The sequence below is a fragment of the Felis catus genome, chromosome A3 (genome assembly GCF_018350175.1).
Source record: "Felis catus isolate Fca126 chromosome A3, F.catus_Fca126_mat1.0, whole genome shotgun sequence".
Taxonomy (NCBI): Eukaryota; Metazoa; Chordata; class Mammalia; order Carnivora; family Felidae; genus Felis; species Felis catus.
The window spans coordinates 10851257-10877534 of NC_058370.1; the positions used below are offsets into that span (position 1 = coordinate 10851257).

The 26278-nt window shown below is 50.2% G+C and overlaps 1 long non-coding RNA gene across 2 annotated transcripts in view; it reads right to left on the reverse strand.

Annotated features, from left to right (window-relative positions):
- Positions 1-18583, reverse strand: part of LOC109497935 — a 154728-nt gene extending 136145 nt beyond the window's left edge. Inside the window, exons 1-2 of one of the 2 annotated variants that reach the window (XR_006595085.1) lie at positions 17083-18583; positions 15987-16150 (exon numbers count right to left, since the gene is read on the reverse strand). This is a non-coding gene — a long non-coding RNA (uncharacterized LOC109497935). The remainder of the gene's footprint in view (positions 1-15986; positions 16151-17082) is intronic. The other variant, XR_006595084.1, reaches the window with a different exon arrangement.
- Between the last annotated feature and the right edge of the window lie 7695 nt (positions 18584-26278).

Genomic DNA, 26278 nt, shown 5'->3' on the forward strand with positions numbered 1-26278 from the left:
AATGTGACCCTTAGGGGAATTGATCCTACCGCCCAGAGTTCTAATTGACAGTTATTAACCTCAATATTTCCCTCGTGTTGGGTAAGAACTCACATGTATTTCCTCATTGTTCCTCCAGGAACTCTACAAGCACGTATTCCTGTCACCAGGGTCCAAATGAGGAAACAGTTTAAGAAACTTGTCTGGGTTGATGGCACTTCTGATGTCCTCATCTCTAACCACGTGTGTTTGTTTTCTCCGGCTGCATAACAAATTATCACAAACTTAGCAGCTTAAAACAACACAAACGTTATGTCACAGTCTCCATCCGCATGCCAGGAGTCCAGAAAAGGATTCCCAGGTCCTCTGCTCAGGATCTTGCCAGAATGAAATCTAGGTGTTGGCCAGAGACGCAATTCTCAACTGAGTTTCTGCCAAAGACAAGTACTGCTTAAATTATTATTTACTTGATTTTTCTTTAAACTCACTTTATAAAAACTCAGGCTTGTCCTAGCCATAATGTCTATTTGAAAGTACCAGCTTTGATGGTCAAGTTCTTTTTTTTTTCCTAATGACGTATTAAAATAAGCATATTGTTCTTAACAAAAGTTTTAAGGGTTCTATCTAAAAATCAACTTATGCACCAACTGTATCACATTCTAGAACTTCTCGTCATGCCCCATCCTGACTTCCTGACACCACAACAGGCACTAACAGGTCCTGGGCACCTGACAAATGATTTCTCTGGCCAACCAGCCACACAGAAGCTACCAAGTCCAGCCTGCCAGACCCAGGCAAGTGCGGACCTGCAGACAGGTGAATATGTTTTCATACAAAGGCCTCCACATATTATCAGAACCAGAAATGAACTTGCACAGCAGATCCCAGCGGGTGCAGATGTTTTGAGAGCTTTGGAAAGCATCTTCCAACACCACATATCATTTTATCTTCACAAACCGTGAGGGAATTACCATCCTCACTTTACGGGTGAGAAAACTGGGGGCGGGGCAAGTGGCAGGCTGAAATGCAAACACGGGTCGTCGGATGCATTCAGCAACGTGTTCCGTGGCAGAGTCGCTCTCTCCCAAACAACCCGCTGGTTTTCGCCAAGGGATCATTTTCCTTTCTTTCTTACAGCTGAGAACATGGCTGATGGGGATGAAGACTACACCTCCCAGCCTCTCTTGCAGCCAGGCATAGCCGTGTGACTACGTGGTGGCCAGGTGGGATGGGAATGGAAGAAATGTGTGCAACTACTGGGAAAAGTCCTTCAAGACTCTTGCTCTTTCTCCCTTCTGTTGGCTGGAACGTAGCCATGATGGCAGGAGCTTCAACAGCCCTCTTGAGCAATGAGGTGATCTTGGAAAATGGACACCAAGCACAATGAAGCAACAAGCTAGAGGGACTCACAGTCCCCGAGGACGTTTTGGAGCAGAACTGAACAGCCTCCCTCTGGACTGCTACGTGAAAGGGAAACAAACCTTTGCCTGGTTTAACCCACTCTTATTTAGGTCCGTGTTATTTATAGCCAAACCTTTCTATAACTAATATAAGGTCACAGCAAGGAAGGGAAACGCCAAGGTTTCACTGTCCCCAATTCACAGATCAAGGCCTTGTTTTCTTGGAAACCAAACACCTGGCTGGGGGGCTATGGCAACAGGAGAGATGGCTGAGTCATGGCCCACAGGTGGTACTTTGTAAACGCTTCTATACTTCGGTGGAGCCTGGACCAGAGTCCTCGTACCTGCCACCTACAAGCAATCTGGTGCCACAGATCCATTCCTTCTGACAGCTCCTCTTAATAATGTTTCCTGTAAGCCAGCTCCTCGGCAGAAATTTAAAAAAAGAAAATCAAAGCAGCCCCACCAAGCATGCCAGGCACTGACAGATATCAGATCAAAGCCAGCTGGGCTGGCAAAATTCTGACACCTTCTTCCCTGAGTTCTTCGAGCATTTGGGAAATGGCAAATGACTGTAACAGAGGGGAATCAAAACTTCATTAGGGAGTGGAGGGAAAATGAGCCCAAGCTAAATAATACCCACCCAGAGATGGTGGGGAGAGGAGGAGGAGGTTTGGCAGGAATACACTGGGCGAGCACAGAAGGTGTTGTTGGCCAGAGAAAGAAGAGAATTGTCGTTTCTGGAAGCATCTCCAATGTTGACCTAACGGCATCAGGTCTATAGCACTGGCCCAGCCCCTGGAGTCCTGCCATGATATTTTGTCACTTCTCAAATTGGGATTTCACACATCAGTAACAACTGGAGGTGGAATCCTTCCCAAGAGCAGCTGCCTCCAGCCTTAACTCCCCACTGGATTCTCCCCAGGTGGCTTCCAATGGTGCTGCGAATACACAATTTCTGGAGTATTGATTTTCTCCATTCTCCGTTGGCTCCAACAAGGGAGACAAGATACTGCTGGCCCGGCAGAAGGAAAAACAATTAACTGGGTGTCAGTATCCAGAATTGGAGAAATAATGGTAACTACCGCTATTTACTTGTTGCCTATGAGGTGTCAGACATTGTGCTAACTGATGTAAATCTTTAGTCTAGTGAAAATGGCTAATATTTATGGAGTATTTGCTATATGTCAGGTACTATGTTAAGCACTCACAAAAACTCTGAGAAGTAGGTACTGTTCTTACCTGTATGTTACAGATTAAAAAGAATGTCTGAGGCACAGAAGTGGGGATGTGACTTTCTCCAAGCCACATAGCCAAGAAGCTGAAAGCTAGCACTGGCCCAATACAAAGCATCTTCTGTCGCCTGAAGTGTGGAAAACACGAACAGGCACAGGATAAACGGGAGGCTGAGAGCCTGAGACATTTGCACACCCCCATCTCCGTCAATCCCCCTACTCAGCTTTGTCTTTCTCTATAGCACTTATCACCACGTTACAAATTGTTTACTGTCACATCCTTCCTTCATGCATCAGCTCCACGAAGGCAAAGATCTCTTTATGATTTGCTATGTTCCCAGGTCCGAAAACAGTGCTGAGCACATAATAAATGCTCGGGAAATGTTGGAGCAAGGAAGGGTTGGAGGGGGTGAGGGAGGGGAAGGAAGGAGGGGAGAAGTGGAGGAGGAATGTTCAGCAGCATGGAACACTGGAGACAAAGCAGCTGTGAGCACAGAGTCACGGCGGAAGGAAAGGATAGGCAAATGGGCTGCAGAATGACTCTGGGCCCAGGCTCGGGAAGGGTTACGAGGAAAAGCTGAAACACTCTGACTGGAAATAAAAGCCCACAAAACCACACTGAAGATGATAAGAAGAAATTGACCATTGGCTTTAGTCTGGGGGAGACAAGAGGGAGGGGTGGGAACAGCAGCAAACTAGAAAACCCGGGCTCTTTTCAAGGGGATCTGGGGTGGAGGGGTGGTCACACTTAACTCTGACCGGTTCTTGCCACATAAGCCTCCAAACCAGATTTTTGTGAAACAGTCCACCTATTCATGTGGGCGTCAAACTCCAAGTTGTGACCACTGTTATTGTTATTCGGTGTCATAGGAAGGGGAGCGTAGCTTGGTTGGACTAGCTCTCCTACACAGAATTATAACATCTGGACAACATATCTTTAAAAACAACTACTTGAAAGTTCTGGAGAGCAACCAGAAATCGGTGGAAAGTCAAAGAGACCTTACTCTTCGAAGGCAGGGAATTGGATGTGAGGGATTTGCACATTTGTGACTTTTTGCCTGAGGGCACTCACCAAACTTCAGGCAGCTCAGAGTGACAACAAGCTGCAAGCTTACTGGCTTTAAGTATCAAAAGTCAGAGTTCAGGGCTGGAAAAGCAGCCAGAAATTTAGGGAGTGAATCCTGGAAGGGAAAGAGCTATAGCTAGAATGAGCCCCAACATCTGCATATAAAATGCACCCAAATAATTGGCTGAATATAAACTATATGTTCAGAGGGAGGGGAACATAGGAACTACAGCAAAAAAAAAAAAAAAAAAAAAAAAAAAAAAAAATCAGGTAGAAATAGAAAGAACTGAGCAGAGTTTTCAGCTCCTGTTGACCATGAGGGAGGTATGGTTTGGGGTATCAGTCCATCCAAATTAACTGCCTGCTACCACAAAAATCACTCTTCAGTGGAACACAACAGAATCCAAAATCTTTATAACATATCATACACGATGTCCAACAGTTAATCATAAGTCACCAGACAGGCAAGGAGGCAGAAAAATGTGATCTATCATCAAGAAAAAATAAAGCCAACAGACAATGATCCTGGTTGTTGAAAGAATTTCACACAAGAAGTTTAAGGCAGCTATCATAAATGTGTTTAAGGATTTAAAGAAAATATGTACATAAGGAATGAATAGATGACAAATCTCAGTAGAGATATAGAAACCAAAGCAAAACAAAACAAAACAATATCAAATATAGATTGTAAAGCTGAAAATAAAATAATACCTAAAATGAAAATTTCACTAGATGAATATAACATCAGATTAAAGGCAAAAGAGCCACTGAATTGAAATCTCAGTCAATAGGAATGATCCACTCTGAAGAAGAGAGAGACAAAAGATTGACAAAAAGTGAACAGAACCTCAAAGACCTGTGCGACCATAGCACGTGGCCTAATAGACATGAAATTTGAAGCCTAGAAGGAGAGAAGAGGGAATATAGGTGGGGAAAAAATAGTGGAAGAAAAAAGCCCAAGACTTTCCAAATTTGCTAAAAGACATTAACATAGAGGCGCCTGGGTGGCGCAGTCAGTTAAGCGTCCGACTTCAGCCAGGTCGCGATCTCACGGTCCGTGAGTTCGAGCCCCGCGTCAGGCTCTGGGCTGATGGCTCAGAGCCTGGAGCCTGTTTCCGATTCTGTGTCTCCCTCTCTCTCTGCCCCTCCCCTGTTCATGCTCTGTCTCTCTCTGTCCCAAAAATAAATAAAAAACGTTGAAAAAAAATTTTTTTAATAAAAAAAAAAATAAATAAAAGACATTAACATACAAGTCCAAGAAGCTTGGCATACCCCAGACAAGATAAATACAATGAAAACTACACACAGATATATTACAATCGTATTCCTGAAATTCCAATATAAACAGAAAGTCTTGGAAGCAGCCAGAGGGGGGAAAAAAAAACACATTATATAGAGAGATAATCATATGAATGACGGCTGACTTCTCATGAGAAACAATGAGTGTCATAAGAGGATGGAACGTACATCTTTACAATGTTGGAAGAAAAAAGACCCATCAACCCACAATTCTTTATCAAATAAAATTATCCTTCAAAAAGGAAGGCAAAATAAAGACATTTCAAATAGACAAAGGTTGAGGAAACTCATCCCCAATAAACTTGTACAATAAGAACTGCTAGGGACGCCTGGGTGGTTCAGTCTGTTAAGCATCTGACTCTTGATTTCAGCTCAGGTCATGATCTCATGGTTGGTGGGATCGAGCCCTGCATCAGGCTCTGCACGGACAGCATGGACCCTACTTGGGATTCTCTGTCTCTCTCTCTTCCCCTCCCCCCTCTTTCTCTCTCAAATAAACATTAAAAAACAAAAACAAAAACAAAAATACCTGAACTGCTAAAGGGAGTTTTTCATGTTGAAAGGAAATGACACCAAATGGTAATAATTCAAACCTACAGGAAAAAATGCAGATCACCAAAAACGGTATATGTCCCAAACTATCCTGCCGGAATGATCTCATGAAAGATGTGAACGACTAGCCAGATGAGTGAGGACTGTGTGTGCGAGCCTGTCCACCAAAGAAGTGATAGAGGGTTAGCCTTCTCTAACATCTGCCTCCCAGCTGCGAAAGCCAGGGCTTGTCAAGAAGAGGGGGGAGAACTCCATGAAGGGCTTCCTCTCTCCCTTCACTTTCTGATCCTGCAGACAAGCAGAGGTTGTGTGATCCAGGCCATGCTGAAGACCCATGTAGTGTGTCCACAGCCCCTGAGCAGTAGGGGTGAGCTGGCTTAGGAAGTTTCATGGCCTCCTGCTGCCTCTGTGCCTATAAGCGGGTAGAAAGTCTCCCAAGATCAAGGCAAGGCGTTGTGAATAGGGACCCTGTAACAGGGAAAAACTCAGCATGTCTGGCTCTGTGTTGCTTCTATTTCCCTTGCTGCTGCGACCTATAGGCTAGAAGCTTCTGCTTAGCCTTACACATAGGCATGTTAATCATTGAATGAATTTTGCCTACAGCTAAGATTTACAAAACCACTCTTTACTCAAAACCTACCTCACCTGAGGAGATAAGGATGTCACCAGAGGACTTACCATCATAATTCCTTTAATACTGAGTAATGGGGGTGCCTGGGTGGCTCAGTCGGTTGAGCATCCAACTCTTGATTTTGGCTCAGGTCATGAGCCCATGGTCATGGGATTGAGCCCCACATAAGGTTTCATGCTGATCAAGGAGGCTGCTTAAGATTCATTCCCTCTCTCTCTCTCCTCGTCCTCCTCCTCCTCTGCTCCTCTCCCCCACTCATGTTCTCTCTCGCTCGCTAATAAAAAATTAAAAGGCTGAGAAATGATCATAACTCAAAGGGGATTGAAACCATGCCCCATAGGGTTAATGAGGTTGAAATCAGAAAAAAGTTTAAAGCTTGTTTTTCAGAGAACTGTTACCCCGAATTGGCTATTGTGTCTTTTCAGACCCCACTAACTAATCCAGCAGCTACCTCTGCAGAAACCTGAGTCAAGGTCAACTGATTTGGTTCCGGCCTGGGAACAAACAAGGCCCTGCCTTCCTCGCCGGAGAGCACAAGCCCAAGGCCCAGTTAACACCAGCTCTGAGAGCATGCCCATGGACCCTTCTCCCTGCCCTGAGATAACATGCTGACATCAGGGGCTGGATTTCACCTCGTCTGGATGTTAAGTCCCCACCCCAAAGTGAACGTGGTATGCACGGGACGCGTGTGTTTGCTCGATATGCATACGCCAGCTTTCCTCACGAACAGTCATAAACTTCCCTGCTGTTTTCACTAATACGTAATCGTGTAATCTCAACCCCTCTGATTATAGAACCTTGTTCCCTCCTCCATCAGGGAGGCAGATGTGAGCCTCACCCTCTCATCTCCTGGTTTGGCTGCCTCTAGAATGAACCTTCCCCCAATGAACCCTTCCTTGTGGCACATGCTGCGTCTCAGTGAATGACTTAGCTGTACGAACTTGGGTTCGGTTACAACCCCGTAAAAGGCAAACCGTCAGCTCTAAGGAAAAAGGCCCAAAGAGCACAAGAGACTGGAGTTAGAGCTCGGAATCTTCTAGACTCTCTGAGATGGTTCTTCCGCTTCTCCCTAGATGCAAAACTAAGTCAAGAGGGAGGGATTCATGAGGGAAATGGGTGGCCTCAGCCGTGTCCACTTTGCCGTGCTGTTGTGAGCATGCAATGTGCAACTGCTCAGCGGAAGTGTCTGAAGCTCTTTAAAAAACAAAGCATTAAGGGGGCACCTGGGCGGCTCAGCCGGTTGAGCCCCTGATTCCTGGTTGCGGCTCAGGTCATGATCTCACACTTCATAGGTTCGAGCCCCATGTCGGGCTCTGAGCTGACAGCGTGGATCCTGCTTGGGATTCTCTCTCTCTCCCTCTCTCTGTCCCTCCCCACCCACCCACCCCAAAATAAATAAATAAATTTTTTTTAAAAAGCATTATATGAAGAAAGTCCCTTCCTCTACACACACTCCACTATCCTCAGGGTGTAAAAATCCAAGGCTTAAAACATAGTATTGGTGAGGATGTTGAGAAATTGGATGACTCAAGCTCTGCTGGTGGGATTGTAATATGGTGGGGCTACTGCGGACGACAGTACGGCTGTCCCTCAAATCGGTCAACGTAGAATTAGCATAGGATGCAGCAACTCCGCTTCTGGATAGAGACCCAGAAGAATGGAAAGCGGGGACTCCAACATGTGTTTGCACAGCCAGGTTCACAACAGCAGCGCTCACAGCAACCAAAAGGTGGAAACAACCAAGCGCCCATCGACAAGGAGCGGATAAACCGAGTGTGGTCTACACGTGCAGGGGGGCACTAGGCAGCCTTAAAAAAGGAAGGGAACTGAGACACAGGCTTCACACGGATGAGCCCCTAAGACGTGCTAAGCGAAACAGGGGACAAACAGTGCAGGATTCCACTTATTCGAGGTACGCAGTCGAATTCACAGAGGCGGAAAGCAGAATTGAGGCTCCCAGAGGCTGGGGGAGGGGGAGGCGGGGATTTGTTATTTCATGGGGACAGAGTGGCAGTCTGAGATGATGACAAGGTTCTGGAGACAAACGGCGGTGATGGTTGCCTAACAGTGTGAACGTACCCTTAAGATGGCTAAAATGGTTACGAGTGTTTATGTTATGGATGTTTTACCACGATTAAAAAAGTAACAACCTTTATTAAAAAAAAAAAGGCGGGGGGAGCCACATAGGAGCCCCCAAGACACAATGATTTCTTTTTTAAGTGAAATTGCCATGGGGTGTGGACTCCAGTGTCCTAGACCTCAGGGATAGGTGGTTGTCATTCACAAGCCTGCAGGCACAGGGACAGTGATGCCGAGGGTCCAGAGAGCAGCAGAGGTGGAGACAGCCACACGCAGTCGTTTGCTCAGCCTAGAGGTGCTCCCCCACTGGTGTTTCCTCCCAACGTGCCCCTTCCCTCCCCCATCACGTCACTGGGACCACGTCACTGGGACCATTAATAAGTGTGTAATATCATACTTATTAATGCAGCCGCTTACTGGGTGGACTCATCGATTCCTCATGACCCCGTGAGATAGGAACCACCATTGCCTTTGCTGTACAGGGGAGAAACTGAGGCATGGAAACGTTCAGTCCCTTGCCAGAGTTTTCACCAGCGTTTGGGGACAGACACAGGAAGCAGAAATAGGCCAGCTGGCCCTAGAGCCATACTCTGAGTCATAACGCCTACCGCCAGCCTAATACAAGAGGTGCCTGTCGCCAGGAGTAAAGGGATTTCCTAACGCAGGTGAGTATTTTATCGTTGATTTGTCTGGGGTTTTGTGAAGTCGGGCCTCGTGGGAGAAGCCAGCCACCTCAAGGGTGCTGATGCGGACGGCCGCTCCCTTGTAGCGAACGCCGTGTTCCGGGTGCCATCGCCGTGAAGCCTCACAATCCCCCCAGGAGGGCAGATAATGCGCCTATTTCACAGACGAGGACAGCGGGGTTCAGTCTTTGACCAACTTGTCTGCATCGACTCCTGAGATGGGACCAAAATCCAGGTGTGGCTGACCTAGAATCCCTACCCCTAAACCCAGCGATCCTCAAAGGGGCCTATCGGAGTTCCCAGGGGACTCTTGGCCTCATCTAAAGACATCTTCGCTTCTCTGGACTCAGCGAAGCAGCTGAACGCCCCAGTGGGCAGGACACACACCGCCCCCCACCCCCACGAGGAACCATCCAGCTCAGAACGTCAACAGTGCTGAGGTTGAGAACCCTGTTTCAACCCTCAGCGGTACTGGGTTCTCAGTTTTAGGTTCCTAAAAATCTCCCCAACGTCTTAAAATACACGCCGTGGCACGTCAGGCGTGGCTATCTCCGGGTGGTGAGTTGTATTTTCTTCTTTTGGCAAAACTGCGTCTTCTCAATTATCTTTGGTGAATATGCATGAGTCTTGTAAGTAAGTCTCCGCTTTTTAAAGAAGCTTTAAGTCGGAGAACCCTTCTGGGTTGCCATTTCGTTACCTGATGCTGAGTTTCAGGAAGGCGGGTCAGGGTCAAGGTCTGGCTCTGCCAGTTAGTGGAAGCCACCCTGGGACTTCGCCTCTCTGGACCTCTCTGTGGCCTCATCGGCGACAGGGAGACCAGACCTCTGGCACCTGTGCCTCGGTCACCTGCGGTGCCCGGCCAGGCGCCAGGGACTGTGGGGCTGAGCGTCTCACACACGTTAGCTCTGTTCACCTGCCCCAAAGCCCACAGGGTTGGACCCTGGAGCCAAGGAAGGAGCAGTAGCCTCTGCCCAAACTCACGCCCGTGGTAGGTGGTAAACCTGAGGCTAGAACCCAGGATGTCTGCCTCCCAAAGGCCTTTCGTCTGCACAGCCCACTGCTCCTTTACACGCCAGCGAAGGACTCAGCAATGGCGTCTCTGCTTTCCTGCCCGTGGGGGTGCTTTGCACAGGCTGCCCCTGAAAGACAGTGGAAGAATCCCGCGTACGGCTGGCGCCCTCGAGCTCCTTGAGCATAAAGGGCTGTGTGGCACCCATCTCGCTCTACCCTTCCGGGCCCAAGGGATCTGGGCTGACTCAGGAAGCTGCCTTCCTTAACCCTCACAGGCAGGGGTGAAAGGCCAAGTTCGGGGGGGGGGGGGGGGGACAAGCGTTCTGCAGAAGCGGGGTGAGGAGGGCTAGCTGACCGGAAGAGGAAAGAAGCCAATCGCGAGGCTCGGAGGAAACTGCATGGAGCTCGTCGTTCTTGCTTCCCCCTCCATCTTGTGAAGACGGGACCCTGCCCGCGGCAGGCGGAGGGCCGAGCTCAGGTGAGCACTAAGGCACGTGTTCCGCCACCCAGAGGCTGTCAGCTCCAGGCCGTGACCCCACGGAGGTCGGGGTGCCCGAGTTAGCAGGTGTTTTAGTACAAGCATGTTTGATGCAATATCTGGAACATACTTATACTTAAGAAATTATCTGGGGCGCCTGGGTGGCTCAGTGGGTTAAGTGTCTGACTTCAGCTCAGGTCACGATCTCACGGTTCGTGAGTTCAAGCCCTGCATCAGGCTCTGTGCCATCAGCATGGAGCCTGCTTTGCCTGGATCCTCTGTCTCCCTCCCTCTGTCCCTTCCCCTCCTCTCTCTCTCACATGTGAGTGCACACACTCTCTCTCTCAAAAATAAACATTTGAAAAAAAGAACTTGTTTATTTGAAGTTCAAATTTAACTGGGCATCCCTTATCTTACACGGCAGCCCCACATGGGACGAACAGGGCTGAAGGCCTCAGTGCTGGCCCTTCTCGTGACAATTCTATGCAGACTGGGTCACAGTGGCCCTTTTCGTACTGGACCCTCAGCCTTGGCATCTTTTTAAAGACACGTTGTCTTACCCCCCTTTCCTGCAGAATATCCTTCCTTGGCTCCCCCATCAGCCAAGGCTAACGGCTCAACTCCTTGGCCAAGTCTGTTCCATGCCCTGCTGTGCCCCCAGGGCCCAGACACAGAGCAGGGCAGCGAACACTGGCAGAATGAACAGATGCGCCATCGTCTGCAGGAGGGTGGCCCCAGCTACCTCCAGCCCCACTGCTCACCCGTCCCTCCCTCGCTCCCTGGAACCACACCCAGCTTCTTTCACTCCCACCGTCACCCGCCTCCCACCCCAGCTCATCCTTCCGTCTCAGCTTTCCTGACTTCCACCCCAGGTTCCAGAGTAAAAAGAACGCCTTCCCATTCTGAGCATGCGGGCGATGTGGTCGCACTGCTCTAAGCGCTCCGGGGTGGCTAATCCTCCGGACATCAGGGTGAGGTGCGCAGTTCCAAGTGTGGACCACCTTTTCATTCTCAGTGAGGGGGCGGCCAGGATTCCCGGCCACGCGGTCTGGCTCCCAGCCCACACCTGCACCAGCTCCCCTCCTAACCTCCTGCATACGGGACCTTCCGCCCTGGGCTCTGATTGCCTGTTCGCTAGTCTGCCCCCTGCGCTTCATGAGGGGAGGGACGGCGTCTTGTTCCCTGCAGAACCCCCCCAGCACCTGTCACAGACCATGTCTGGTAATAAGAATATCAATCAACATTTATTGAGCGCTATGTTCCAGGCACTTTTTTTAAATTTTATTATTTTTGAAAGAGAGAGAGAGCATGTGAGCAGGGAAGGGCAGAGACAGAGGGAGACAGAGAATCCCAAGTAGGCTCTGCGCCAGCACAGACGCGGGGCTCGAACCCACACACGGTGAGATCATGACCTGAGCCAAAACTAAGTCAGACACTTAACCAGTTGAGCCACCCGGGCATCCCCCCAGATACTTTCTAAATGTTTTATGTGCTTCATTCAATTTCCATGACAATCTCAGAAATTGTAAGCACTATTGTTAGCCCCCCCCCTTTACAGATGAAGAAGCTAAGGCACAGAGAGGTTAGGACAGTAGCCCAAGCCCCACAGCCAGTCACGGATCTGGCAGCCAAACTTGCTGATGTGGTTGAGTGAATAAAGGAGCTTTTCTGGAGACCTAACAAGATCCCGGGAACCAGCTGGTGAAATACAGGGGGGTTACTGCAGACGTGAGGAAACAGGCACAGAGGCGCCCCACACCAAATCGCCCCTGGACAGAACAGGCTCTCATCTCTAGAGGCCAGGACCGGCTGCATTCACACCCTTAAAAGATTCTGAGACCCTGAATACTTATCTAATACTTTATCCTGTTTGATATTAACAAATAGCAAACCAGAGTAACAGTAGTTGACTTTGAGAACACGCGGTCTGCCCGCCGAGTGCCGACTGCCCCACACGCCCTCTGCCACCGAACTTGTGGCTATGACCCTCAGTTTATCAAGGAGGTTCAAAGCAGCAGAGTGGCTCTCCTAAGGCCGTGTGGCTCCCTGGTGACAGAGCCGGGATCTGAGAGCCAGCCTTGAAACGAGGGTTTCCATCTATGAACAGGCAGTGTTGTGGGGCACCGGGGGGCTCAGTCAGTTAAGCTTCTGACTCTTGATTTGGGTTCAGGTCACAATCTCACGGTTCGTGGGCTCGAGCCCCACGTTGGACTCCGTGCTGATGGGTGTGGAGCCTGCTTGGGATTCTCTCTCTCCCTTTCTCTCTGCCCCTCCTGTGCTCATGCTCTTGCTCCCTCTCTCAAAATAAAATAAAAATAAAACTTTAAAAATAAGCAGTGTGACAAACTGCGACACTAAAGTTCTGTACAAGACATGCCTCAGGGAGGGAGGGTGGCCCCCTCTTTCGCTGCAGAGCAAACGTCCCTGGGGAGAGGCCACGACAGCTTCCCTCTCTGTCCCCAGAGGCAGCCACGGATCATCGGGAAGCTGCGGTTTTTACCAGAAGGATCTCTAACAAAGCTGACTTACTTCAATTTACTCCACACTTCGCAAGACGAGGGCCCAAGCCAACCGAAATAAAAGTTCATTCGTTGCTTTTCTTTCATTAACTGGTGGCCAGTGAACACCTGTGCTGGGTGCTGGCACCTAAGAGTTATCAGGGTCAAGTCACAGCTCAGGCTGGTGCGGGGAGAAAGTCGAGAAGACGGGAAAATAAATGGCTGGGCAATGAGGCACCAGTGACATCCACGCAGGGAGGTACGGGGGCCACAGAAGGTGCCCCAGCCCACCTGGAGGGGACAGAAAATAAAACCCAAGATAAAGCATGGAGAATAAGTAGGACTTGGCCGCAAGGAGACGTTGGGAAGGAGGAGGGTCAGAGGGACAGCATGTGCAAAGGCCAGGCGGTAGGCATGAGGAAGCCTGCTCTGATGCCTAAATTCCCTCATCCCCGCAGAGCATGGACGGTACAGTGGGGAGTGGGGAAAGCCTGGGCAGGCAGGTGCACACTTGACGCTGAGGACAAAGGGAAGCCACGAAAGGCAGGTGCAAAGACACACTGACTGCTCCCTGCTGACCCAGGGCTCCCTGGCCTTTCCCGGCCCCCCACAGATGGGGAGGGGGGGCTTGTGATTCCTTCTAAGTGTGGCCAACGGGCTGTGAGCGGAAGGGAGACGTGTCCCTTTCAGGCTGAAGCACCTAAAACAGTGCGTGGGCCTGCAGGTCTCCTCCCTGCCATGGGGACCCTGGAGCCACAGGCACCTAAAAGACAGAGCAGTCGGGGGTCTCAGTCGCCATTCCACAGGGAGCTTCCCCCGAGAGGCGCCAGGTCCACAGCCGACCTCGTGGGAGTGAACAGTAAACTCTGGGCTCAGCCACTGAGGTTCTGAAGTTTGTTTCTAGAAGCACAGGCACGGCAGAGTGAGTCTAGCCTGACTAAACCAGAATATGACATCCTTGCTGACTCACAGTCAGAGAGAAGCTTTGGTTAGACAAGCCTCATAGGTATCAAAAGTCGGATCAGAAATACTTAGGTTTGGGGGCACCTGGGTGGCTCAGCTGGTTAAGCCTCGGACTCTTGGTTTCAACTCAGGTCATGATCTCGCCATTGTGAGTTCGAGCACAGAGCCCGCTTGGGATTCTCTTCCTCTCTCTCTGCCCCTCCCTTGTGCTTTATCTCTCTCAAATAAACTGAAAAAAAAAGTCTTCAAGTGTCAATTTCCATCATTTAACATAATTTTTTTTTAAAGACAAAAAAAATATGGGGCGCCTGGGTGGCTCAACAGGTTGAGCGTCCGAATTCAGCTCAGGTCATGATCTCACAGTTCGTGGGTTCGAGCCCCATGTCGGGCTCTATGCTGACAGCCGGGAGCTTGGAGGCTGCTTCAGATTCTATGACTCCCTCTCTCTCTGCCCCTTCCCTGCTCGAACTCTGTCTCTGTCTCTCTCAAACTTTTTTTTTTAAAGACAAAAAAAAAATTTAGGTTTGCAGTAAGCACCTGCAAATGGGTTTGTGCCCACTGGGATTTGATCCTGGTCTCTGCTCCACAGGCTGAAATCTCTCTCTTGTGCATTGTGGTCACATGGTGACTAAGTAAGCAGTGGCATCAGGAGAAGACGGGGGGGGGGGGGGGGGGGGGGCGGTCCAAGGCCGCCTCGACTCAGCCCCTCAGAAACCGACGGGAGGGCCATCAGGGCTCGTGTTCTCACTGCCCACCACGGTGGACCGCCACCCTCCCACCAGCGCCTTTCTCCTTGGCCTCCCGCACTCGGGTCTGGGATGTGCTCCCTCCCGGCCACCGGATGAGAAGGTCTCTCAGAGGCTTCTAGAAAAGCGTGTCTTCTCAGATCAAAAGGCACAGGCTGGGGCCAACCGATGGCCAACTCTTGTTTTCAGCTTGGGTCCTCACCTCAAGGTTCTGTCCCGACAGTGCGGAGCCTGCTTGGGATTCTCTTTCTCTCCCTGCCCCTCTCCACTCTCTTCCTCTCTCTCTCTCTCAAAATAAACAAACTTAAAAAAAAAAAAAAGACACAGTCTTGCAAAGACAGCCCCTCGCCACGACGCTGCGCCCTCCCTAAAAGGCATCTGGGGGAAGGTCGGGGTCCCCGTGACTCTCTTAGAGCACAAGGTATCCTTATGCTTTGGTCTCGAAATTTCTTACTAGAGGAGCAAATATTCTAATCTTTTTAGCTGCTGCAAACAGGGTTTTTGTGACTGGTAGCCTAACCCCCCCGAACAAACAGGCTCGTCTCCTTTACAAATGTGATCGATCAATAGCATCACAGGTTCACTCAGCCCCAGGAGGACGGGGACCAATGAAGGCTCAAAAAAAAAAAAAAAAAGCCAGCTGTCTCTGCAGGCTGTTTGGCCTGGCCACCTCGGGTATGTCTGGAACCTGAGAGACAGCGCAGCCGGAACTCAGGTTTCTGCATCTCCTCAGTGTGGGACCCCGGGCACCACTCCTGCAGGTCGCGGGCATTCAAGGTCTGTGTTAAAAACTGCACGGCCGCATCCCCGTATCTGCAGCTGGTCTGATGCCAGCTGCCCCGCTTTCTCACATCTCCCTCCCCGAGCTCAGCGCGCAGCCCCACATAATCGTTACGGATGCTTTGTGTGTCTGCAAGGGGCAGCCGCACCCGCATGGGCTGCCCTGGCCTCCCACAAACACGCCCCTGCTCCCCGTGCACTCGGTCCTCGGCCCCGCCCCTCTCCACCTCAACAGACAGAACTCTGAGCCCAGCAGAAGACACCCCAGGCTTCTCAGTTTCTCCTTCTTTGGTCTCATCTCACTGACAAATCCTAAATTCACAGATGGCAAGAGCGGAAGGGACGTTAGGAGGCAGGGGGCCCAGAGTATTCATTTTACAGATGGGAAGACTGAGGCCCAGAGGGGAGGTGGAGCTGGCTCATGCTATGACTTAAGAGACAAAGCCAGAACTAAAACCCAGGTCCCCGTGGTATAGAAAAATCTCCTAAACATAAAGCATGCCTTATGCTTGTGGTCAAGCGCACATAAGGTAGAAACGCTACTCAAACTGGGTTGATTATTTAAAGGTCTCATGGCCTCCCATACCTGAGAAGTCCAGAGACATGCCCAGCTGGGTCCTGTAGGTGAAGAAATCTCTCTGGATTCTCCATCTCCTGGCCCTGCTGCTTCCACGCTGCTGGTGGACGGGGTCTCCCCACGAGCTGGCAGGACAGCCCTCGGCATCTCCAGGCGGTCGCATCCATCCACCTCTACAAGCCCAGAGGGAAGAAAGTGTCCACCCAAGGCCCAGGGCCGACCCACCTCTGAACACCTCTAACTGTGGCCCTCCCCCACCCAACCCCCTGAACAGGAGTGAGGGGGGCCCTCCAAGGGCAGCTGGTGCTGTGGTCAGAGGAGGGGACGGGGGTTCACAAAGCATCAGATGTCCGCCACTGTAAGGACCATGCATTATAGTCCCTTTGTGTCGCCCACAGACCCTAGAACCAATGACTGCCACGTATGAATAAACAAGATGAGCGAACGGATGGTGTTTCATAAACATTCACCGACCCGCTGATTCATCAGCACTGTGCACTCATGCTACAAAGCCCCAGGGACCCCCTGATCTCACCCCACATCCCCTACCCCCACCCCAGGTGCCCTGCAGGACACTGGACAACCCCATGAGTCGCAAGGCAGGAAGCTGCCTATTTCAATCACTCTAATGAATCGAGAAAGCCCCCTGCCCAGGGCTGGCCCAAAGCTTCTCCCCCAAGCACTCCCCACCGCGACAGGATCCCCGACTGTACAGCACAAACACTACTGCAGAGTAAAGAACACAGGTTTCCGAATCCCACAGACCCAGGTTCAAACGCCAGCTCTGTCCCTTAGTAGCTGAGCGTCCTCCTGCACGGTGGGACCCCTCCGTGTCCTTATCCATAGGGTAGGCATACTCATAGGGGCACCTGGGTGGCCCAGTCAGTTAAGCATCTGACTTCAGCACAGATCAGGATCTCGCGGTTCGTGAGTTTGAGCCCCACCTCGGGCTCTGTGCTGACACCTCGGGGCCTGGAGCCCACTTCGGATTCTGGGTCTCCCTCTCTCTCTGCCCCTCCCCCACTCGCGTGCACACATGCGCACGCTCTCTCAAAAAAATAAACAAACATAAAAAAAAAAATGTAGGCATAATCATAGAACCTACCTTGGGGAGTAAGGTGAGGGTGAGGTGACTGCATGGGAAGTCCCCGGTGGCTGGGACACTCGACGGGTGGCCACTGTTAGCTATTCTGGGTCCCAGAGGACCACTCTTAACCCAACGCCATCCAACAGATTCGTCACATCAGCACTGCAGAAAGCAGACGCTTCTGGGCGCCACCTTGACAGTAAGGAGTGGGGAAGGGGTCCGGAGTAGGGGAAAAGCAAACCCATGGGGCCACCACCGTTTCCAAAGGACTTCTGCAAACATTAACTCGCTGAATCCTCCCAGTAATGCTGGCGTGGGCTGCTACCGCTCCCTTTCCGCAGACGAGGAAAGCCGAGGCTCAGAAAGTCAAAGTCCTCTATTTGCACGTCTACTGCACCCACGCAGTTCGATGACCCCAAGATCAGTCCTCTAGCCACAGTCTATCATATAGGACCTGCTCCCACTTACGGAGCCACTCGCCTCTCCCGGAGAGAAACCCTCCGACGCGGCCCAGGCAGAGGTCCACGAAGCAGATGGCAACACGCCGCGCTCCTCACAGCCCTCTTCTCCCCCATTAAGAAAGTCTACCACTTCCTGCTGTGACTTGGGACAAGCAACTAAGACACCCCGAGCGTCCCCGCCTTCTCTGTGGGGTTGGGGTGACACTGGTGCCTTCCTCATAGGCGGCTGTGCGCTGAAGCAGGGAGAGAGGTCGTCCCCCCCTGCTCACCCCAGCACTTCCGAGGGGAGCGCGTCCCTGAGCCAGCGCAGCTGCGAGCCACCTAGCCCTCCCCCTCCTTCAGAGGCGGCACGTGACCCAAGTCCATCCAATCACGGTGCCCCAAGCGCCCGCCTCCGTGCCTGGATGGGCACATGACCCAAAGGGGCCAATCCGGTCCCTTGCAGGAACTTGAGGAAAAGACCTCTCCTGCCGCAGGAGTGGCTAAAAAAGGGCCCGCTGGAGGCCACGCCCCCCACGTGCAGCTGGGGGCGGAGTCAGAGCCAACTGAACAGAGACTACTGGGAGTGGGGGCAGGGAGGTTCTCCCCAAGAAAACTGAGATGCTGTTTCCGGAAGAAACGGGAACGCGGGCTGGGGTTGGCCAGGGCGACAGATGGTCATCACAGACCTTATCATCAGCAGGTTCTAGGAACTGAGCTGACATGTTGCCAAAAATCAGACCATTGGCGCCCTGGTGATCCCAAATTCCTCAGGCCACCTCCCAGTTTCTGGAAGGAGGATCCTGGTCAGAAAATGATTTAAGGACCCCAGACAAGGCACGGAGTATTTGAATTCAGTCCCCAGCTTGGATGCGGGGCTCAGATGATTTCAGATTTATTTGCAACTCACCACTCTCTTGCTGACGCTGTAACTATTTTGTCAGGATACTTCTTTAGCACCAGGGTTTGCTTTTGCCCGGCGGCCTCCCCAGGGCTTGTCTGTAAACAGAAGGTGGGATGTAGATGCTCCAGGAGCAGCAGAACTGCAGCGGTGAGACTGTGGAAACTGCTGTGCACCGACTGCGGAGGGGCTGGGGGGCGGGGGGGCTTGAGTGTCTCTCTGCAGGTACACCTCCGTCACCTGCTGCCCCCCAGAAGCATTTGTTGCAAGTGACCTAATACTGCCAGGTGCCTTCCACCAGCACCTCCACCTGCCAAGGCAACTCAGCACCTGGTCCTGTCCTTCCTCTTAAATCTCTCTCAAATTCCCCACTTTTCAACCCCGTCCTGGTCTCTGTCACCATCCACCTGTGTTGATTGCTGTTGCTTATGAAAAAGTCTCCATATCTAGTGGCGGAAGCTCTCCAGTTTTGTCATCTTCCTCGAGATTGTTGGGTTGGTTGTTCCTGGACATTTACATTTTCATATAAATTAAAGAATCAGTTTCTCGGGGCGCCTGGGTGGCGCAGTCGGTTAAGCGTCCGACTTCAGCCAGGTCACGATCTCGCAGTCCGTGAGTTCGAGCCCCGCATCAGGCTCTGGGCTGATGGCTCGGAGCCTGGAGCCTGTTTCTGATTCTGTGTCTCCCTCTCTCTCTGCCCCTCCCCCGTTCATGCTCTGTCTCTCTCTGTCCCAAAAATAAATAAACGTTGAAAAAAAAATTAAAAAAAAAAAAGAATCAGTTTCTCAATTTACACACACACACACACACACACACACACACTTATTAAGATTGTGAGGGATTGTATTGTACCTGTACATTAATTGGAGGATAATTAACTTCTTTATGCATTAAACCTTCCAATTCACAAATATATCTTTCCATTTATTTATGTCTTTTAATATTTTCCTAATATTTTATAATTTTCTGCATAGATTCTTACACAGATTTCATTAGATTAATTCCTAGGTATTTGACAACACTGTTACAGTGTTGTCTTTTTTTTTTAATTTTTTTTTCAACTTTTATTTATTTTTGGGACAGAGAGAGAGAGAGAGCATGAACGGGGGAGGGGCAGAGAGAGAGGGAGACACAGAATCGGAAGCAGGCTCCAGGCTCCGAGCCATCAGCCCAGAGCCTGACGCGGGGCTCGAACGAACTCACAGACCGCGAGATCGTGACCTGGCTGAAGTCGGACGCTTAACCGACTGCGCCACCCAGGCGCCCCTACAGTGTTGTCTTAAAACTTCATAACTGTTGGGGTGCCTGGGTGGCTCAGTCAGTTAAGCATCCGACTTCAGCTCGGGTCATGATCTCATGGTTCGTAGGTTCGAGCCCCCACTCAGGCTCTGCGCTGACAACTCGGAGCCTGGAGTCTGCTTTGGATTCTGTGTCTCCCTCTCTCTCTGCCCCTCCTCCACTCACACTGTTCCTCTCTCTCTCAAAAATAAATAAACATTTAAAAAAAACTTTATAATTGTTTCTTGATGTTATATAGAAAAGCAATTGATTTTTGTATGTTGACTTTGTATCTAGAAACTTTAATTAATTTAATTTAATGAATTTAATAAAATTCATTTATTTATCAGTCATTTACCTTTAGACTCCTCTGGATGTTCCAGTTACTCAAATAAGTCATCTGTTGATGATTTTATTTCTTCCTTCCAATTCTTATACATTTAATTTCTTTTGCTTTACTGTAGTTGCTGGGACCTTAGTACAATGTTGTATACCAGCCATGATCACAAACATGCTTTCAACATTTCATCAAGTTTGGTTTTTTTTTTTAGATACAGCCTATCAGATTAAAGAGGTTCCCTTCTGCTCCTAGTTTGGTAAGAATTTTTAATGACTGGATGCTGGAATTTACCAAAAGCCTTTTCTGCTTACATTGAAATAATAAAATGATACTTCTGCCTTTATTCTGTTCATATGAGAAAATGCCTTGATTGATTTTAAATGTTGAACCTTGTATTTCTCGAATAACTCTGATTGGTCATGACATGTTACTTTTTAATGTATCCTGAAAGCTGATACGCTAATACGTTTAAAATGTTTGCATCTATGCTGAAAAAGGAGATTGGCCTATGATTTTTCTTTCTTGTAATGGCATCGGGTTTTATCAAAGTTATCATATCCTCGTAAAGTGAATAAGGAAGGACTCACTCCATCTTTTTGTATCCTCCGGAAGAATTTTTGGTATTTGTATTATTCCTTCCTCAGATGTTTCAAACCTTTTGCCAGTGAAGCCACCTGGACCTGAAATTCTCTTTGTGAAATGGTTTCAAATTATAAATTCAATTTCCTTATTAGATAAAAGACTCTATCCGACCAGCTAGGCTAAGCTGGGGCCAGACGGCCAGCTGCCTGAACTACCGACATTGGAGATGTGTTCCTTTGGGTTTGGTTGACGCATTTGCTAGTGATTCTTGTTTCAAATACAAACAAGCACCCTCATTAGCACCCTGATGCCTCTGCCCCCAAGAACGAGCAGAGACAAATGGGAGCGTCAGAATAGGGAGGTAAGAAAGGGAGAACTTTCACTTGGGTGCCTGAGACTCAAGAGAGCGGAGAGAATTTTGTAGGAGGAGTCAGATGCATTTTTCACAAGCATCCACAGCCATTTTCTATGGACCCTGAACCTTTGTAAAGGATGACCTGATATTCACCAACCTCTAGCTTTCAAAAGCTTCCTGAGTTCCCGAAATGAAGGCCACTGATCGGATGAGGAGAAAGTCACTGAAAAAGAGTAAGGTCTGCACGTGCCACAAGCCGTGAGGTGACAAGGAAGGCTGATGGTCTTGCCGGCCACACTGGCCTGAGATGACTTTGATTACCCTCAAGCCACCGAGACAGAATCACCCACCCAGCGCCCAGCCTGAGGTTAATTTCACATCGTGCGGCTTTCGCAAATGAGAGATTGGAAGCAGTATTTATCGGGGAGATCTTTTTACACACAGCCACCAAACCTAGGCAGCATTTTTCTTCTTTAATTTCCATCTTGTGCTTCCTGTGGAAACAAGTAAGAATGAGTAAAGGAACCACTGCGGGAAGGCAGGGAACATGCATGTGTCAGAACCAAGAAACACCTGTTCTTAGGAATGGAAGCTCAGCAGAGGGGCCGAAGGAGGGAGGTGGTCCCCAGAGGGTCCCAGAAGTTAGCAGTCAGCAAGTGTGCTTTGTTTGGGACGAGCAGTGCGGTTGGGTTTGTTTGTTTGTTTGTTTGTTTGTTTGTTTGTTTGTTTTAAACACGTTTACACGACACAACAATTCAGAGATTTGACAAAAACCCCGCTGTCTGGCTTCTCTTGAAAACTCAGCTCTGGTGGGCAAGAGGGCGACAACCAGGAAGTGAAATAACCAAGGTGCACACTCTCCAGTTTGCCTCGCGGCACGCTTCATTCATTTCTGGTCCTTACTGAGCGGTCAGCTGGTCTCAGTTTGCCCTGGATGGTTCTGGTCTTCACACGGCAAGTCCCATGTCCTAGGAACCCCGCCCAGTCCAAGCAAGAGCATCTTAGATACCTGCTTGGCCCCAATAAACAGAGTAGGTAATATTCACATAGCGCAGGCTACATTTAGGTTCTGGGTCGTTTAACCAGATTAACTCAATCCTCACAGCACCTGTGTGAGGCAGGTACCGTATCCGTTCCCCATTTTACAGGGAAGAAACTGAGACATGGGCAGCGGGAGTCATACACGGCCTGGGGGACTCCACTATGAGTTGGGACTTCTGTATCGGTCCCTGGAGGGGGTCTCTAACCCAGGTGAGCCCAGACCCCTTATCTTGGGCTGTTGAGAGAGAAGGAGGCGGACGACCCGCCTCTTATCCACTCGCCACTATGGCTTTCTCCGTGGCAGGTGCTGTTCTTTGCGAACCCAACGGCTGGTTGCTCCCCTCAATTTGTTGTAGGGCCCAGCGGGTTCAGGGAAAGTGATACCTTCCCCCAGCCCCAGAGGATAAACCTAGATGGTCCCCAGCATGGCTACTCTCCTTTTCTTAGTTTAGCGCAAGGTATGCAGCCCAGTTCTGAGCAATGAGATGCACGAGAGATATGGGGAGGCTTTTGTTCCTTGGCAGGTTTTTACCCCCTGATGAAAGTAGTGACAAGAAGGAGGCCTCCTGCTACTTGCTAGTTTAATGAGATTGTGTGATGGTAAGATGCTTGGAGCTATGGCAGCCATTTTGTGAGTGAGGGACAAGCCTGAGGATGCAAAGTCAACAGATTCAGGACAGCTGAGCAGAGGAGTAGAAAGAGCCTCAGTCCTTGATGACATAATTAAGCCACCAAACCACCTGTGGAGTGGCCCTCCCCCAGATTCCTTTATGTACTACTTAGGACGCTGTTAGTTCATTACGCTGTTACTTGCAATGGAACATATCCTAACTGATACACTATGGAACCGTCAAGAACTCCTTTGTTCCCATAAAGTCTAGAGCAGCTTACTCCCTATTTTTCTTTTCTCTGGGATCCACCCTGATCTTGTGGGGACTTCCAAAGGTCTGGGGAGACCTCCTAAGCACAAGGCACCCCCAGACCCAGTCTCACCATGCCAGCCACATTGGAGAAAAAACTGAAAAGGAAATCGGTTGGTTGATAAGCCAAAAGCTCACCATGGGGGAGAGAGCCAGCCTAAGAGAAGGGACGTTCCCCCCCCCCAAACCCTTCATTCAGTAAGTAATGTGTTGAGGGCCTCCAAGGACCAAGGACCACCCCATTTCTAGCCCCTCCCTGCCTCCCCCAAACACCTCTCCTTCATCCCGGTGTCTTCAAGCCCTGGCTCTGGCACTCACTGGCCGTGTGGCTTTAACAAAGTCCTTTGCCTTCCTGTGCCTCAGTTTCCCCATCCTTAAAGTGGAGATGAGAATAATTGCAACCTCATAGTGTCTTTGTGATGACTGTAATAAGATAATGATTGCAACGTTTGCCACAAGGCGCCTGGCACACAGAAGTGCCTGTAAATGCTTGTGGTTGCCATTGCCGCAGGGCGGGAAGTGGAGTAAGAAAAGACTCGGGCAACAGTGTTCCCGTTGGTCGGTAAAGAGCTTAAACTCTGAGAAGAGAAAACTCATTTTATCAAGTCACCCAAATAATAAGTAAATAAATAAATTCGATTTTATAATTTTTTAATATTTATTTTTTAGAGAGAGAGAGAGAGAAATAGAGTGCAAGCAGGGGAGGGGCAGAGAGAGAGGGAGACCCAAAATCCGAAGCAGGCTCCAGCCTCTGAGCTGTCAGCACAGAGCCCGACGCGGGGCTCGAACTCACAAACTGTGAGATCATGACCTGAGACAAAGCTGGATGCTCAAACAACTGAGCCACCCAGGCGCCCCAATAATTTGATTTTCAACTCAGATTTGTCCAAATTCAAACCTGTTCCAGAGAAGAATATGATTTTGAAGTAGGTGGTGAAGATGAAGAAAAAACAATTTTCATTCGTATTTGGGACCCTAATGATAAAGACAAGCAGAGAGAATCCTGTACAGCTGGCCGCATGTGATCGCTTTTCATTCAAGACGATCACCCTTGGTGTGAGAATTCAGCCAATTCTGGCGTATCGAGAAAGTCAGCCCCTAATGGCAAAGGAATGACATATCCAACCAGCTACGGCCAGATGGTCTCCGGAGCCACAAAACCACAGGACTTGATTACGGGACAAGGAGAGGGTCGGGGGCCCCAGGCTGGAGGAGAACAACATCCAAATAATTCTCCAATGACTTCAAATTAACTGTGAGCTAAACCAGGCAGTTAGTTGTATAAGCAATAGATCTTTTTGTGGTCTTAATTAAATTTCCTCGAGTATAAATACTGCTCTGAGATTTTGCGGAAGGAAAACATAATGCTCAGGAAATGCATCTGGACCTAAACTGTCTGTGTTGTGTAATTAGGGTTCAGGCGAGCTGTCACCGATCCCTGCGGCGGGTGTAAGGACTCTTTGGTTGGGCGATAATTATTTATCATTATTATTAGCAACATCCTCATAAGACCTGCGCTCCTACCTACCTGTCGATTCCCACCCATGCCATACACGACAGCAAACAACAGCCTTTGGGCCAAATGTGGCCACTGCTCGTTTTCGTAAATGAAGTTGGGGAACACAGCCAGCTCGTTCATTTACATACTTCTTAGGGCTGCTTTTGGGTGACCACAGCAGAGGGGGAGACCTTATGTGGCCGCGAAGCCTGAAATGTTTGCTGTCCGGTGCGTCACAGAAGATGTTTGCCGACCTTTGCACGGACAGCGTGCACGGACAGGGAGACCTGCCGAAGGCGTTGCTGGCCGTGCCCGGGAGGTGACATCACCCAGGAGGCGATAGGGAGCCGCTGCGAGATTTGGAGGTGCAGGTGAAGTGGCCTCTGTAGCAGATGCCGTCAGCCAGCGCCCCCACCCCATCCCCTCATGGTCCTTTCTGCCTGGATAAGGCTGCTCAGTGTAAACACCTCTGAGTCTCCCTGGGCATTGCAAGCCTGTCCTGCCCGGAAGCAGGACCAGCCGAAATGCTGGGGGGCGGGGGGTGGGGGACAGTCCCCTCCCCAGCGGGCTGCAGCCCTCAGCCAGTGGCAGCCAGGGAGGTGATGGGTCCATACCCCGGCTCCCCACCCCACACTGTTCCCAGTGCTCCCAGCAGGACGGAGCTCTGGATGCCCTCGCAGTAATGGTAACTTGCTGGAGACGACAGACCCTCTCCACCGCAGGGTCCCGGACCCAGTCACCGTCCTCTCTCACTCAAACAACCAACAACTCCTCCCGGAGCTTCCTAACTCTGCCCTTGGCTTCAATACAGCAGCCAGACTGGTCTGGTTCCTCCCTGCTAACTTCCTCCCATAGCCCCCACCTCACTCAGAAAAAAACCCAACACCTCCCTCAGACCTCTAGGGACCTAGGTGATCTGCCCCCTCGTCACCACTCTGACTCTATATCACCTGTCACTCGCTCCAATCCTCGCCGGTTTCCAAACATGCCAGGTTCACCCCAGGACCTTTGCGTGTGTTTCCTCTGCAGGGAACACTCTTCCTCCAGATGTACATCGCTTGCCCCCTCAGCTCCCTGAGTTCTGCTCAAACATCACTTTTTCAGCAAGACTGTCCCCGGCCACCGTGTTTTAACTACATGTCCCCTCCTGACACACAACCCTCCTTCCCTGACTCGGTTTGTCTCCACAGCACTGACCATCCTCTGACCTAATGATGTGTTTTACCTGCTTCCTTAGCTCAGTGTTCATCTCCCCCCACTACAGTATGAGCTCCTTGGGGGCAAGAAATTTAGTTTGGTTCATTCACTGCAATAGCCACAGAGCCCGGCACAGTCACTGTGTAGAAGGATCCTCAATAAACATGTCAGGGAAGGAAAGAAGGAAGGAAGGGAAGGGGGGAGGGAGGAACTGTTCCTCCTATTCCTTAATGAGCTGTATCCACCCCGCTGCCCCCCCCCTTCCTAGGCGCAGACCCTCTCACCACACCCCCAGCCAGGCAGGAAGTAGAAAAAAATCAGGAGCAAGCAGTACCTGCCCTAGGTCCCAGCTCTCACCAGTGTTTCCAGGTGTTACAAGGTAGAAAGACCTCTAGAGTCAGCTAGACTTGGGTTCAAATTCCAGCTTCTCCACTGACCTGCTGAGTGACCTCAGGCAAGTTGCCAAACCTCTCTGTGGCTGACGAGGCGGGCAGGCCAACTTTTCAGGGCCTTCGGGGCCATGCGAGGAGAACGCAGGTGCCGTGTGCTATGTCCTTGTTTGAAAGGCTATCGAGAAGGAGCATACCTGCTGATTCTGCCACTTTTCTCCAAAATCTCCTTCGGGAAGTGCTGGGTCCCAGAACCGAAGTCTGTGGCCTCGT